This window comes from Gossypium raimondii, chromosome 6, assembly GCF_025698545.1.
Source record: "Gossypium raimondii isolate GPD5lz chromosome 6, ASM2569854v1, whole genome shotgun sequence".
Classification (NCBI taxonomy): domain Eukaryota; kingdom Viridiplantae; phylum Streptophyta; class Magnoliopsida; order Malvales; family Malvaceae; genus Gossypium; species Gossypium raimondii.
The window spans coordinates 38,063,286-38,080,171 of NC_068570.1; the positions used below are offsets into that span (position 1 = coordinate 38,063,286).

General features: G+C 34.2%; 1 non-coding gene across 1 annotated transcript; it reads left to right on the plus strand.

Moving 5' to 3' along the window:
- The first annotated feature begins 8,761 nt into the window (after positions 1-8,761).
- LOC128042229 (small nucleolar RNA R71) lies at positions 8,762-8,867 on the plus strand. Its single transcript, XR_008197434.1, has one exon. It is a non-coding gene; the product is annotated as a small nucleolar RNA R71 (small nucleolar RNA).
- The last annotated feature ends 8,019 nt before the right edge of the window (positions 8,868-16,886 follow it).

Here is a 16,886-nt window from a genome sequence, read left to right on the forward strand (position 1 = left end):
TCCTAAATCGCATAGGGATCTATTGAAATGAATACTCCCTATCTCTATGGGAATTGTAAAGCTTCCCGGGTCTTTCAACTTTTGGGGAATCTGTCTAGAAATAATAGCACTATAGGAAGTGCTCATGTTAAGTTTATCTCCTACCTTAATTTTCCTACTCCTAGACATGATTTCCTTTAAAATTTTAGGGTACTTAGGAACCTTTTCATTTAATTCAATCAAAGGTAGGTTGACATTTAATGTTTTGAACAATTTTAGAAAACTTACAAACTCTTCTTCTGTAACGCGTAGGTTTGTGCAAGTGTACACAGTCGTTATCAAGTAATAAGTAAGTATCGAGTTATCGTCTCCACAGGGATTTTATTTGTGCTAAGTCACTTAATTTGTAAAATTATATTAACAATTTGGTAAATAAAAACACAATATAGTTGAGAAGTGGTGATTAAAATATATTAAACTGCTGCAGTGATCCCTAATGCAAATTATCCTAAGTATGCAAACTATATGAATGAAATAGATTTTAGTAAAATTAAACACAATTTGCAACAATTATAACATAAATAAACTAGGACAATTACTCTAATTAAACTCAATTTATTATCAACATGCTTAATAACATTCGGAAAAACATTCCATGGCAACACGATCTTTCATGAGTTTGGAAACAACATTAGGTCCTTTCGGAATCCTTTACATAGTAAATACGCATTTTGGAATCCTTATTTACTAAGGGTTTCTTAGCATTCGTGTGAGGAAACAGGGACATGTTAGGTTTGAAACAATTTAATCACACAAATCTAAAAATTATGTAGATAACAGAGCTTAGTCAAAGTTGTTATGCAACCTCCAATTTAATCGGGCCAGGATCTAAATTGAGCATGCACATTTCAATTATGTGTCCATTACCCGTTGTCTGCTCAGGATTGCTCAGCTAATTCCAGTGCATTTCAATCACGTATGAATGAAATACAAACTTGATTTTAATTGAAAACATGATCGATTGAGGCACAAACATTATAAGTATGGATCAAATAAATAGTATTTAATCAAAGCAATCATCCTAGCTTAAATAAACTTAAGCTAACATTGATGTAACCAAGAACAAAGAACACATAGCAAACATATTTATATTAAATTAAAGAAAAAGAAGATTAAACCCAATTCAAAGTGGCTGTCATCCAAGACTCTGACTGACGAGGCTCCTCTGTTCCTTTGCTTTGCTCCTTTGCTGATGGCTCTCCAAGGTGGCCGACCAAGGGTTCTTTAAGAGGATTAATTTCTAAAATCTCTATGAAGAGATGATGCTAGGCCTGGGAATGGAAAAGGCTAAGAGAATTTGGAGAAAAGAGAGAATGATGAATGATGAGAATGAATGAGGAATGATCGAGGGATGCTTGAGAGATGATGAATGAAGGAATGAGAGGATCTTATTTATAGGTGAGGAGAGGGGGATAGTTTTCTAAAAATAGGAGTTTTCATCTTTTGAAGCATCTTCCATGGGTGGCCGGCCATAAATTGAGCAAGTTGAGTTGATTTTTCCTTTATTTTTTGTCAATTTGAGTGCCACAACAACTCAAGACTGAGACTCGATCAAGTGCAAATCTTCAGGTAAATCTCTAATTTCTTCAACTCTTCAAAAACCTTATGCAATTAAACTATAGAGTGGTTTATGGACAGCCATGTGTAGCCGAATTTTGGGGTTGACTTGGTCTCCAATTTGGACGGTTTTGTAATCCAACAAAGCTATCAGACCTGTCCAAAATAAATCAACAAGCTAGAGGACCAAAGAATAAAATTTATCCGATTTAATTAATTAATGAAAAATCCAAATTATTAATGAAATATTTTTAAATGAATTACTAAATATAATTTTATATTTTATTATTTAATTTAATCATGCATGGCCCACGTTATGTTTTTAAAAATATAATATATTCAAATTAATATAAAATAAGCCATTTATTGAATGAAAACTATATAATAAAGCATAAAATCACATTTTAATAATTTCTATGTCCTAATTTCATATTTTTCACATATTTCATTAATTTATTAAATAATACTTAGTTTTAACAACAGTTTTAAGTAAAAAGGTGATAAATTACATAGGAAAAATCCTATATATTTTTTCGTTTACACACCCCCAAACTTAAATCATTGCTCGTCCCGAGTAATGTTTATGCACAGCAAAAGGTCTTGCTAAGGCAAAATTGCTAATCGTGTAAGCAGCATCAATCTTTGTCCCATAATCATGCATTAATATATTCATGCTTATCGATCTTCTTTATTAGCAAGGAATTCATATGCAAACATTCCTTAAGATTATACTAAGCTTCAAAATATGCCAAGATGAATAATAGTTTGCATGTATGTCCCAACCATAGATAACATTTTTCATTCAACATAATTTTTTAACAATCAAGCAAACAATCACAAGGCTTATTTATGATCTTCATATGTTGAACTTAGGACTTCCTCTCCACTAATGTAGGTGACATAATCATCAAATCAATAGGTCTTTTGTAATGGGGCTCAGTTAAAGGTAGGGATTTTAAGAGATGGGAAATTTCGGTTTTAAAAATCTTAACCTTTAACTTTGTCTTGGCTTTCTCGTAATACAACCTTTTTCTTTAAGTGAACCTTTAGAACACCCCCAAACTTATTTTAAACTCAAGCTCATACATTTTTCCTTTTTGAAGACTGAGCGACCTTTTCTTCATTTTTTTTTTAAGCATGAGCACATACATCTTTATGAAAATTTCCTCAAATGTTGATTCCCAAGAAAACTTTAGTTAAGATAAGTGCACAAAATTAGGATAATTTTAAAAAGATGGTAATTGGCTTATAATGTAGGTTCATTGCAAAAACAGGCCTTTAAGCTCAAAATTATAGTTTCAAGGGTCAAATATCAAAGGGTTGGCTTGAAAAGGCTCAAACGATCAAAAGAAATAATGTCTATGTCATTTTCGATTTTTATGTCCCCTAGGATTTCACCTGAAGAAAATTACTAAGTCAATTCTAAATATATAAACCTTCATGCATGTCTAATCTCAAAAGAAACTAAGTTTTCATGGCAAACATTACTAAAGCTAAGATCATACAAGCATTCCATTCTTCATGATAACATACTTTCACTTAGATAAAATCATCATTCATATTTGCATACAAACTATCTCAGTAACAAAAAAAAATATCTCTAAACATTCATTTATTAAAACATACTTATGAAATAAATAATTGAAGCATGCTTGAAAAAAAATTTTAAAGTTTGAGCAATTTATTTGCCTTACCTCCCTTTAAAAAGAAGCAATGTCCTCATTGCAAGAACAAAGTAATGAATGAAAACTGAACACCAAGTAGAGTTGTAAAGAAAGAGAGGTGAGTAATTAAGACTGCTTAAATACCAAGTCTTCCCTAATAATGCAATCCTAGACATGTTCATTCCCATTACCACATCACTTAGTTTTATTCTTTCTAAAGAAATGTTAAGTTTGTTCATGCTTGTTATGTTTTATTCTGTAGAAATTAAATCCTAATTACAAAAAATAAATTCCTTAAGACCTAAAAATAATTAAATAAATAACATGACAAGAATCCCCCCTTTTATTTTTCTGACTTATTCCCCTTGTCTTCTTTAGCTCCATCTCCGCTTGCATCGTCAGTATCTTCCGTCCATGTCTCAAATATAACATTTGGGAACTCAGGAACAAAAGTATTAAAGATATTCTTAAAAGTATTTTGAATTGAGTCATCTCTAATTTTTGCATATTTCTAATAAGTTTGTTGTTGATTGTGCATGAACTTGCACATATCCATCAAAATTGACAACTCTGATTTCCTTGAAGTACTTGCAGAAGTCGACATAGGAGTTGTATATTCAGGTTCAACACTTAGCTTGACTGGTTCTTCTTCTGGCTCAACCCTTGGTTCAGGAATGTTTGATTCCTTATCAGATTCTTCCTCTTTAGTGTCTTTAACTGAATTAGCTTCAGTTTCAGTTCCATTTGTTGACTCCTCTGTATCCGGCTCAGTTGGCTCTTCTTGCTCGCCTTGATTCAGTTCATGCACCCTCTCTACTAATCTTTCAAGATCATAATTTGTAATTCATCCTTGAACATATCGCCCCTTCAGATTTGTTTGTGTTTTAACACGAGCCTTTAAGCAAAGTGAAGTGATTAATGATGGGAAATAAGCACTTCCTGCCTTCTTTTTAGCACAATCTTGAATCTCTTTAAGGATAAATTTTCCAACATTAATGGACTTTTCTGTCAAAATTGCATATAACAAAAGCATTCGTTCCATCGAGATGGTGGAACTATATGAGATAAGCATAAAAATATAGCAAACGAAATAAAACCATACCTTTGCTACTAGTTTTAAGTATTCTCTTCGACAAGAATGGCTTCCATACTTTCTTATAATCCATTGGGATCTCGGATTTGTCACAACATCAAGCACTTGTTGAAGAAAATCCCAATTGATATTATTCATCATAGGGTAGTACTTATCTTCTTTAACATTAGGCAAATTAAACAAATCATTGATGGACTTAGAAGTAAAAGGTACCTTTTTCTTTCGAACGATGACTTCAATAACATCTTACGTAGTCAAACTAGCATAGAATTCTCTAACTAGTTCATCATCGGGAAGTGAACGAGCATCACAAAATCATTCCCACTTGAGAGCATTGATTTTCTTTCTAATCGGTATAGGGATAACCATCAAACCATTACTCTTCAAGTCAAAAACTTTTTCTGACATCATAGGTTGATGCTTGAAGATTGAATCAAATCTCTCTTTCACTTGAATACATAGTCCACAGCAACTAAGATGTATTTGTTCCCATACGAAGAAGGAAACGGGCTTAATAAGCCAATGCCCCATACGTAGAACAATTCAATCTCCAAAATTTTTGTCAAGGGCATCTCATTCCTCCTTGATATATTTCTAGTCCTTTGGCATTTATCACAGTTTTTCACATAAGCATAAGTATCTTTAAATAGTGTAGGCCAAAAGAAACCTGCTTGCAAAATCTTTGTTGCAGTACGTGAACCACTAAAGTGTCCCTCACTTGGTGATGAATGGAAATGATACAATATCTCAGCAATCTCACTTTCAGCTACACACTTTCAGATTATATTATCTGCATATTGTTTAAACAAAAACGGATCCTCCTAAAGATACTACCGACTATCATGAAGGAATTTTTTTCTTTTTTTGGTATGTCATTTCTCGAGGAATTATTCCACATGCAAGATAATTGGCAAAATTAGCAAACCAGGGTATTTCATGAATTCGATTTACCTCAAATAAGTGTTCATTTGGGAATTCTCGTTGATAGGCACACATGACTGAGTTACCTCATCTTGCTCCAACTTCGACAAGATGATCAACTATTTGATTTTTGATACCTTTTCTGTCTTCGATCTCAAGGTCAAATTCTTGGAGTAAAAGTATCCAACGAATTAGCCTTGGTTTTGCATCTTTCTTCGTGAGCAAGTATTTAATGGTCGGATGGTCAGTAAATACTGTAACTTTGGTACCTATAAGATATGAGCGGAATTTGTCAAAAGTAAAAACTATAGCGAAGAGTTCCTTTTCGGTTACCATATAATTGCATTGAGCTCCTGTCAAAATTTTACTTACATAGTAAATAGGGTGAAACACTTTATTTTTTCTTTGACCCATCACAGCTCCAACGGCATAGTCACTTGCATCGTATATCAACTCAAAAGGTGAGTTCCAATCAGGTGTAACGATGATTGGGGCTGAGATTAATCTCTTCTTTAACACTTCAAAAGCTTCCAAACATGCTTTGTTGAAATCAAACACTATATCTTTCTCTATCAACAAACACAACAGTTTAGAAATTTTCGAGAAATCTTTGATAAACCTTCGATAAAAACCGGCATGGCCTAAGAAACTTCTAACTCCTTTCACATTCATTGGGGCCAGTAATCTTTCAATTACGTCCACCTTTGCTTGATCGACTTCAATTCCTTTTTTTGAGATCTTATGACCTAAGACAATCCCTTCCTTGACCATAAAATGGCATTTTTTCCAATTAAGGACAAGATTCGTCTCTTCGCATCTTTTCAGTACCTTAGCCAAATTACTCAAATAGATATCATAAGTGTTACCAAAAACAAAAAAATCATCCATGAAAACCTCAACAAAAGTTTCAACCATAGTAGTAAATATTGCCATCATGCATCGTTGAAAAGTTGCAGGTGCATTGCATAAACCAAAAGGCATTCGCCTAAAAACAAAAGTACCGTATGGACAAGTAAAGGTTGTTTTATGTTGGTCATCCGGGGCTACAACTATTTTGTTATATCCTGAATAGCCATCTAAAAAACAATAGAATTCATTAACTGCCAGTCGATCTAAAATCTGATCCATAAAAGGCAATGAAAAATGGTCATTCTTACTGGCTTTGTTCAACTTTCTATAATCAATACAGATTCTCCAACCGGTAATAGTTCTTGTTGGAATTAACTCGTTATGCTCATTTTCAACAATTGTGATTCCACCTTTCTTCGGCACACACTGCACGAGACTTGCCCACAAACTATCTGAAATTGGATAGATGACTCATGCATCTAACCATTTGATCACTTCCTTTCTCACAACTTCTTTGATAATAGGATTGAGCCTTCTTTGCCCATCAATTCGAGCTCTTTCAGCTTCTTCTAAAATGATTTTATGAATGCAAAAAGATGGGCTTATACCTTGAATATCAGCTATGGTCCAACCAATTGTTTTCTTAAATTTATTTAGAACAGCAATTAGTTGCTCCTCTTGATCTTTCACTAGTTCCGTTGAAATAATCACAGGCAAAGTAGAATAATCACCTAAATAAACATATTTCAAATGGAAAGGAAGTACCTTTAGTTCGAGTTTAGGTGGTTCTTCAATTGACAACTTGGGTTGCAGAAATTCTCTAACTTCCAACTCCAGAGGTTCAAACCATATGGATTAAATAAAATTTCCCGGATTGGCTTCCATCAAAGCTATGTTTTCTTCACCTTCTTCATCCTCCAAAGGGTCAAGATCTAATGCTTTTTCCAATAGATCTTCTTCAAAATTTCTTTCCATAGAAACCAAGTTTTCTATCTCTTCCATAACTGAACACTCCTCTGCCAGATCGGGAAATTTCATCGCTTTAAAAATGTTAAAGGTTACCTGATCGTTTTGAACTCGCATGGTGAGTTCTTCTTTCTGCACATCAATTAACGTTCTTCCCATGGCTAAGAAAGGTCTTCCAAGGATGATCGGCACTTCCTTGTCTGGTTCAAAATCTAAGACGATGAAATCAATAGGAAAAATAAATTTATCTACTCTTACCAAAACATCCTCGATCTTTCCTTCGGGATATGCTAAAGATCGATCAGCTAGATGAAGCTTCTCAGTTGTAGGTTTTACTTCACCTATCCCTAACATCTTGAAAATAGACTTAGGCATCAAGTTGATACTCGCTTCTAAGTCACACATAACTTTACCACAATAAGATTCCCCAATGTTACAGGGTATAGTAAAGCTTCCTAGATCTTTCAATTTCTATGGAAATTTGTTCTGTAGGAACGCACTGCACTCCTTTGTCAAGGCAACAGTCTCATACTCATTCAGTCGTTTCTTTTTGGACAGTATATCCATCATAAACTTCATATAATTCGGCATTTGTTTTAAAGCCTCCACCAATGGAATATTGATGTGTAACTGCTTCAGAACATCTAAAAACTTCTTGAATTGCATCTCCTATTTTTGCTTGTTTTGCTGCAATCTTTTCGGATATGGAGGTGATAGAAATTTCGGTTGAACTGGACAACTTTTCTGAGTAGGTAAATCTACATCCAAAGAAGATGTTAAAATATTTGAATTCACTAAGTCAGGGTTTACCTTGTCAAGCTTTGTAGATTCTGATTCCTTTGGTACAGGAACTTCAACAGCTGGTTGATTCTTCTTAATGGGCTTATCTTCGACATCAATCAATCGGGGTTCTAGAATTTTACCACTTTGCAATGCCATTGCCTTGATATGTTCTTTACCTAAATTTCTTAGATTCTCAGTATTGCTTGACAAGGTTCCTTATGGTCTATTACGTAGCTCTGTAGCTAACTGACCTATTTGGTTTTCCAAATTTTTTAGTGTTGCTGCTTGGCTTTGGATCAAAGCATCATTCTTTGCCATGTACGCTTTCAACAAGTTCTCCAAACTGTTTGATGCCTCAGCTTGAGGTGGTTTTGGAGCTTGCTAATTAAACCCTTGAGATTGGTTAGGTCTTTGCTGCAATAAGTTGTTGTTCAGACCATTTCCTTGGTTGCTTCAAGAAAAGTTAGGATGATTACGCCATAAAGGATTGTACAAGTTGGACTAGGGTCCTTGTCCACTCCTATTTTGATATTGGTTCCCCACATAGTACACTGACTCGAGATTTGATGGACAATTCTTAAAAGAATAACTTTCCCCACAGTACACACAGGAAACTACTTCCAACGGACTTGGTGGCTGAGCTCAAAAATTATTAGTACTATTAGCGATTAACTATTTTATCATAAAGGAAATAGACGATACCTGAGCTGATAACGAAGTTGTTCGATTTGTTGGTCATTGATAGTTATTACCCGCGATCTTCTCGATGATCTCATAAGCCTCATTATAAGACTTAGACAAAATTGCACCATTCACGGAAGCATCTACCATCAATCTTGTATGTGCATTGAGACCATTATAGAATGTCTCCAACTGGATATAATGAGGAATCCCATGATGAGGACACTTATGAACTAACTCCTTGAATCGCTCCCAAGCCTCATACAAAGACTCGTCATCCAATTGTTAGAAATTTGTGATCTCGTTCCTTAACTAAGTTTTTTTGCTAGGTGGGAAATACTTAACCAAAAATCTCTCTGCTAATTCTTGCAATGTAGATATGGAACTTGGTGGCAATGAATTGAGCTATGCTCACGCTCAATCTTGCAACGAGTACGGAAACAACTTCAACCTCAATGTGTCTTCAGTCACACCGGCTATCTTGAATGAATCACTCACATCCATAAACAATATAAGGTGGAGATATGGATCTTCCGTGGGCATACAACTAAATTGGCCCACCGTTTGTAGCATTTGAAACATTACTGGTTTCAATTTTAACCGGGTTGCCTTAATATCTGGCCTTCTAATTCTTAGGTTTAACTCACTGAAAAGTGGCACAGCATATTGTCTGATGCATCGATCCCTATCATCGGCAATGAGGATAGGATTTCGTACATGATCGGCTTCATTACCTTGTTCTTGATTCTGATTTCCAAGGTCCATCTCGACTTGTCTTTGAGCTGTTCGTTCACGTCCTCTTTGTCTGAAAGTTCGCTCAACTTTAGGGTCTATAGGGAGTAAATTGATAATTCGATCTATGCTCATAAACACTTGAAAAAAAATCACAGAAATCAAAAAGAATAAGTTAGTAATGTTAGAAATAAATCAAATTGAAAATAAATAATTTCACGAACAAAATGACTATGGCAACAGTTGACAATCCCCGGTAACGGCGCCAAAAACTTGTAACGCATAGGTTTTGGCAAGTGTACACAGTCGTTATCAAGTAATAAGTAATAGGTTTGTGCAAGTGTACACAGTCGTTATCAACTAATAAGTAAGTATCGAGTTATCGTCTCCATAGGGATTGTATTTGTGCTAAGTCACTTAATTTGTAAAATTATATCAACAATTTGGTAAATAAAAACACAATATATTTGACAAGTGGTGATTAAAATATATTAAACTAAATGCAATGATCCCTAATGCAAATTATCCTAAGTATGCAAACTATATGAATGAAATAGATTTTAGTAAAATTAAACACGATTTGCAACAATTATAACATAAATAAACTAGAACAATTACTTTAATTAAACTCAATTTATTATTAGCATGCTTAATAACATTCAAAAAAATATTCCATGGCAACTCAATCTTTCATGAGTTTGGAAACCACATTAGGTCCTTTCAGAATCCTTTACATAGTAAATACGCATTTCAGAATCCTTATTTACTAAGGGTTTCTTAGCATTTGTGTGAGGTAATAGGGACGTATCAAGTTTGAAACAATTTAATCACACAAATCTAAAAACTATACAGATAACAGAGCTTGGTCAAAGTTGTTATGCAACCTCCAATTTAATTGAGTCAGGATCTAAATTGAGCATGCACATTTCAATTATGTGTCCATTAGTCGTCGTCTGGTCAAGATCGCTTAGCTAATTCAGGTGCATTGAGGGATGATAAATGAAGGAAGGAGAGGGTCTTATTTATAGGTGAGGAGAGGGGGATAGTTTGTTAAAAATAGGATTTTTCATCTTTTGAAGCATCTTCCATGGGTTGGCGGCCATAAATTGAGCAAGTTGAGTTGATTTTTCCTTTATATTTGGTCAATTTGAGTGCCACAACAACTCAGGACTGAGACTCGGTCAAGTGCAAATCTTCAAGTAAATCTCTTCAAGGACCTTATGCAATTAAACCAAAGAGTGGTTTATGGACAGCCATGTGCAGCCGAATTTTGGGGTTGACTTGGTCTCCAATTTGGACGATTTTGTAATCCGACAAAGCTATTTGACCTGTCAGAATAAATCAACAAGTTAGAGGAGCATAAAATAAAATTTATCCAATTTACTTAATTAATTAAAAACCCAAATTATTAATGAAATATTTTAAAATGAATTACTAAATATAACTTTATATTTTATTATTTAATTTAATCATGCATGGCCCACTTTATGTCTTAAAAAATATAATATATTCAAATTAATATAAAATAAGCCATTTATTGCATGAAAACTATATAATAAAGCTTAAAATCACATTTTAATAATTTCTATGTCCTAATTTCATATTTTCACATATTTCATTAATTTATTAAATAATTGCTTAGTTTTAACAACGATTTAAGTAAAAAGGTGATAAATTACATAGGAAAAATCCTATATATTTTTCCGTTTACATCTTCATCTTACTATGGTTCAGCGTCAGCTTCTAAGGGTTCTTCATGAAGATCACCAACATTCTCCTTATGCATCTCTTGAGCTGGGTTCTCTAAGTTACTTAGTACATTACACGATTGAAGCGCCATTGCTTTCACATGCTCCTTCCCTTCTCTACAAGGAATTTTCGGTATTACTAGGAATACATGTGCCAATTTGTCTTTTTATATCTCCCATCATGCTCATCAATTGACTCATTTGATCTTCAAGCTTAGACAATGTTCTTGTCGAATTGGTGCACTGAAACTGCGTTTACTTTACGTCTGTTCTCATTAACTGCATCTTCCCCTTGATTCTATCTAGACATTGACCACATACAGCATGGTCATTCGGGTTGGCCCTATAATACCCAAAAAATTTTACAGTAAAAATTTTTTTTGATATAATAAAATAAGGAAATAAAGCGACAAAAAGGGGAAATTTTGGAGTTATGTCAACATTGGGAAGTATATTATGACATATTAGTTCAAGAAAGGATTAAATCGCAAAAGTGAGAAAAGTTTTGTTGCCCAAGAGTAAATACTAAAAAATTGAGGGGTTAAAGTGTAAATATGAAAAAGTTGAAGGACTATTGGTGTAAATATTTTAAGGGTGGAATGATCTAGAAACTCAGGAAAATGGATGGATTAGGACCAAATTGAAAAAGGTGAAGAATTTTGAGGGACTAAATCTTAATTTTACCAAATTAAGTGATGACTCAAGGATGAAATTTTAAAAGATCATAAAGGGCAAAATGGTCAATTAGAAGAGAGAGAAATCTAGAATATAATGATGATGTTGGAGATATTTTATATTAATTAAATAAATAAATATTAGTTTATTAGTATTTTAATTTGATTTTTAAATGATATTTTATTATTTTATTATTATTTTATTTAGTATATATATAAGAAAAGGAAGATGAAGATGCATGCAACCCACCATTTTTTCATGCACCAACGTGAGAAAAAGAGAGAAAGAAAGAAAGTTTTGCTTTCTTTACAATTTGATCCTTCCACCAAAAATTCACCATTTTCATCTAGAAATCAAAAGAATTTTCATAGCCACCAAGAGAGAAAACTGATAAGGAGACTATTGGGAGCTAGAATATCAAGTTAGATTCAAGAAATAAAGGCTGGAGGAGAGAGAAAATCAAGTTAAAGATTGAAATCAATAAAGCAAGGTAAGAACATTAAGATTTCAATATATTTTTGAGTTTGATTTTATTGAAAAAATAGGGAATTGATGTTAATGTAGGGATTTATTATATAAGGTTTTATGTTCTTGATATGTTAGTAAAGGGAAACAAGAGGAATTGATACAAAATATTGTAGAGAAAAGAAAGGAGGGTGTTATAAATTTGATTATCAACATCTTGCACTAAAACAGTTTTGGACAGCTGCAGTAGGTTAAATTTGAAAAATCACCATAAATTGTGGAAATTCAATTAGAGAGTGAATAAGATATGAAATGAAATTTCAATGAGTCTATTTTTACATAAAAGGAACAGAGCAAGTAAAAGAGTTATATATTTTGATATATTTTAATTTTAGTGAGGTAGGGTCGGATTGATTTTGGAATCCCCTGTTCTAATTTTGATAAATCATTATAAATTTTACAAAAATAATTGTAATTTGTAATTTATATGATTCAATTCCTTAGTTAGTCTAGTTTCAATAGAAATAAACGACACTACCATAAGAATTTTTTATTAAGAGATATTTGATTTTTAGTGAAGAGAGGTCAGAAACGGCAGGCAGTGAAACAGGGGAATCTTTAAAGAATAAACTGTACCAATTGGAAAAATAAAAAATTCTGAAAATTTTATGGTAAAAATATATATGAGTCTAGTTTCAGAGAAAATTAACAGCGTATAATTTGGAGTTCTTTAGCTCTAGAGAAAAATAATTTAGTGATACTGACTCGGATAGAAAGCTTTGAATATACTTAAGGGTGAATAATGAAACTTTAGAAAATGTTGTTTGAAAGAGTGTTAAGTACATTAAGGATGTGGAATGGAGTGGACGAGGAGGAAAAATATTTGTGAATATTCTGATAATATGAGTTTATTTTAAAAATAGCTAATTTACATGCTTTAGGTTCGGGACTAAATTGAATAAAAGTAAAATTTTTAAGATAATTTTGTAAAAATGGAAAAATGACGAAATTTCAAGAATTGAATAGTTTTATTGTCTAAATTAATAAATTGAATGAAATTATTAATTTAGATCAAGATCGTGTGGAAAGTCGTGGGCAATGGAAAATTTCCAAAATGCCCTTTTATCATGGTATTTCTGTAATTAGCCTAGTAAGTTTGTATTACTGTAATTCAAATATAATTACTATTAATTATTGTGTTTTAATTGAAATACATGGTAATTAAATGGAAATTGCTAGTGATATGATTTGAATTGTGAGAATGAGAAATTGTGAACTGAATGAAATGGAAATGAAGCATTGAATTGCATGGGTATTTATCGGGTCTCGTAGGCCCTCTTTATTATGAATATAATATTTTAAGGATATATTGTGAAGAATTATAAAAGCATGTTAAAAAAATTTGAAAGTTTTAATTTAGATGAAATTTTATAACTCGGTTAAATACGTTTACAAGAGTATGTGTTCTAGTAATGCCTCATGCCCTATTCTGGCGTCAAATACGGGTAAGGGGTGTTACAGGCCCTTTCCTAAAGTTTTTGTAAATAGGGTGGTTGATAGTTAGTGTTTTTAACTTGGTTAGAGCTATTACCTCCTCATCGATTTCCTCTCCATCTTAAATTCGGGTGATCCCTCCATCCAGGATTTATGTATTTGAATAGGGGTTTCCACCCCTATTTTCGCTGTAGTTCACATCCTCGGTGGGATTGCTAATGTAGTGGAAGAGCGATTTGTCTCCTCCATATATAGACAGTGCATTCTTTTCAGCCTCTGTTCAGTTGATGTTGTCCACTAATTGCTGATATCTATCATCCTCCTAGACAGCCTTCACCGTAAATGGTATTTGGCCATATGTATATCGCTCAGTTGGCTTCCATACTTTCTATTAATTCATGCAGATCCTTGTAAGTTCTATTCATTAGGACACTTCTTATTGCTCCATCTAATCCTGACCTGGGATACACATCTAACCTGTAACACCTCAAACCCGGCCTAGGAGTTATGGCCGAATTTGGCGATGTCACATTGAGGTGTTTAGCGTAAAACTTGTTGTCGTTGAAATCTTTAAAATCAATCAATCATTTTGTTATTAAATGGTGATTCCAAAATTGGTTGTTCATTTCCAAGCGTGCATCATTAAAAGTTAATCAATTTTAAAACGTTATAAATTTTCCAAAATCTCATTTATTGCAAAAGTTTTTTTCTTTTGAAATGTGCAAAAACATGGTGTCTTTGAAAATAGTTACCTTTTGAAAACCCGTCTTTTTCTACAACTAGCAGTTTATATCAAACTAAATATATAAAAATCTCAATTTAAAGTTTATAACTTTAAAGAGGCCTTTTTATATAAAAATACCCAAATTCAGTTACTTATAAATCACATGCTAAAAACAAAAGCTGATGCAGTTGTGTGGCCATCATCGAGTCCCTCACAGCATCGACCCGCCTATAATTAAGGATTACCTGTACAGTTAAACAGAGGGGTGAGTTTACGGAAACTCAGTGTGTAATCCCCTAACAAGCAAACAGTCAATTAAATAGTAGATAAATGCAGTTTGGGCCTGAGCCCGTTACAGTAACAGTCCAGTTCATTGTGGGCCCAAGCCATTTCCCGTAACAGTAAATGACTGGGCTTGAGCCCATCACAATGCCAGTAATCAGTAGGGCCTTTGCCCAATTTCAGTAATAGTACCAGTGGTGCCTTGGCCCATAACAGTAACAGATATCAGTCATGTAGTGAACAGTATGTAATATCATTAATCGATGCAGTAACAGTACAAAATCACTAATCAGTGCAGATATGCAGTTAGAAATCCTACCCAATCCAGCCTCTACACACCACTTCGTCACGCCAAACACACCATGTAGGGATAAAATCGAACCACCCAGCCAGACACACCAAGATTAACACTGGTTCCAAGACTAAGCGAGATTGCAACAAAGTCGCCAAGAAATAAACAGATATAGCCATCAGTAAGTCCACAGTCGTCTTAGGCGACCCGTGCAACCTTATCAGTATGGTACACTTCCTCGAAATATAACAACCCATCCCCATGCAATATATCGTGACATAATATCATACTTGTATGCAAAATGTCATGCTCAATCATAGTCATACATATCATAAAGCAAATCAGTCATACATAACATAAGGCCATAAAAGTCATTTCATCTCCTAGGGGTATAACAATCATTTTACCCAATAGGGGTATTTCGGTCATTTTACCCTATGGGGGTATTTCGATCATTTTACCCTATAGGGGTATTCTGGTCATTTTACCCTATGCGGGTATTTCGGTCATTTTACCTATTTTAGGGTCTCGGTGTAGATATCGACCTTTCGAAAGCTCTGCAGTCGCCTCGTGAGACTCAGGTAACCTAAATGGTCATAACAATGTAAATGGGCCCAAAACTCATTACTCGGCCCAAGTGGGCCCACACGCTCGTGCGGCCCATTCAGCCTAAATTTCACCACGGCTATGAGATCTACATAGCCCAGTCTAGTATTTGCAACAAATCGTGGATTTCATCCGTGTAGGGCCCATGAGCCCATTGAGCCCACATGGCCCATTACTGCTCAAGCCCATGATTTGCGGATTGGGCTTACCACACGAACGATGGCATGCCTATGTGGTCTCAAACGTCGTATTTCTGGCTTTTCAGCTTTTTTTCGTTCTACAATTACAATGGGGTGTCTACACACCTGATTCTTCTAGTAATTAAACCACACTCCGAAAACTCCAAAACTGAAATCCACCGAAATCGCCCACCTAATTCCTTGAAGATGCACCAACCAACTCTTGGTATCCTCCTAAAACAAGACTCGTAAACCTTCTCGTTAAACCTCTAGTCGAATTTCACTTTAAACTTCACCTAAACCATACTTACCGACCAAGCACAACCGACTGTTGTTAGAGAAAAACCCCAGCTGAAAAGAACCGGAGAAGGAGAGTGTAAGGGAGGAGTCGATATTTCCCTTGCTGGGAGGAGAGGACAATGAAAAGAAACACAATCAATTAAAAACCCCAAGAGTACAAATATAACCCTTCATTCAGTAACTTATAAAATGAGACAACAAAACATCTAAATCACTTACCAAACTGACGACAGAGCAGAGTGCAATATAGCAACGCAAGCGCGAACAAACCGCAAAAGGGAATCAATGACTAAAAGAGGCAAAACAGAGGAGGTGATGAAAAGAAGAAGAAAAAGAAAACGATGGGAAGAGAAATATGAAAAGCCGAAAAGGAACAAAAGATACAGCAGAAATTTACCAAGCAGAATTCAGCAAAGGGAGGAGCAAAATGACGAACGGGAGACTAGAGGGAAAAAGGAACTAACGTCAAAAATTTTGGGAACAATCTGGGGAACCGATTTTTTTTTGAAGAAAAAGAATCAACAGAATCAAAATAAAATCGACAATAATCTGATAATATGAGAATTCCCTTATTTTGCTCCTCAATCCCACAAAATACTCCCATTATCCCTTAATTTCCTCCAAAAATCACTCCAACCTTCCCACTGGTCAAAAATTTAGCTGAACTCAAACTCTCACACGATGCAAGCAGTAAAATAAATTCCTTGTTTGCGCAAGGATTCGAACTCAGGTCCTTAGACATAACCAACACTCCACTTAACCACCAGACCAACAGGCCCATTCTGACATATTTTATTAACATTTATTTTTAAGTCTACTGGCTAGATATAAGGATT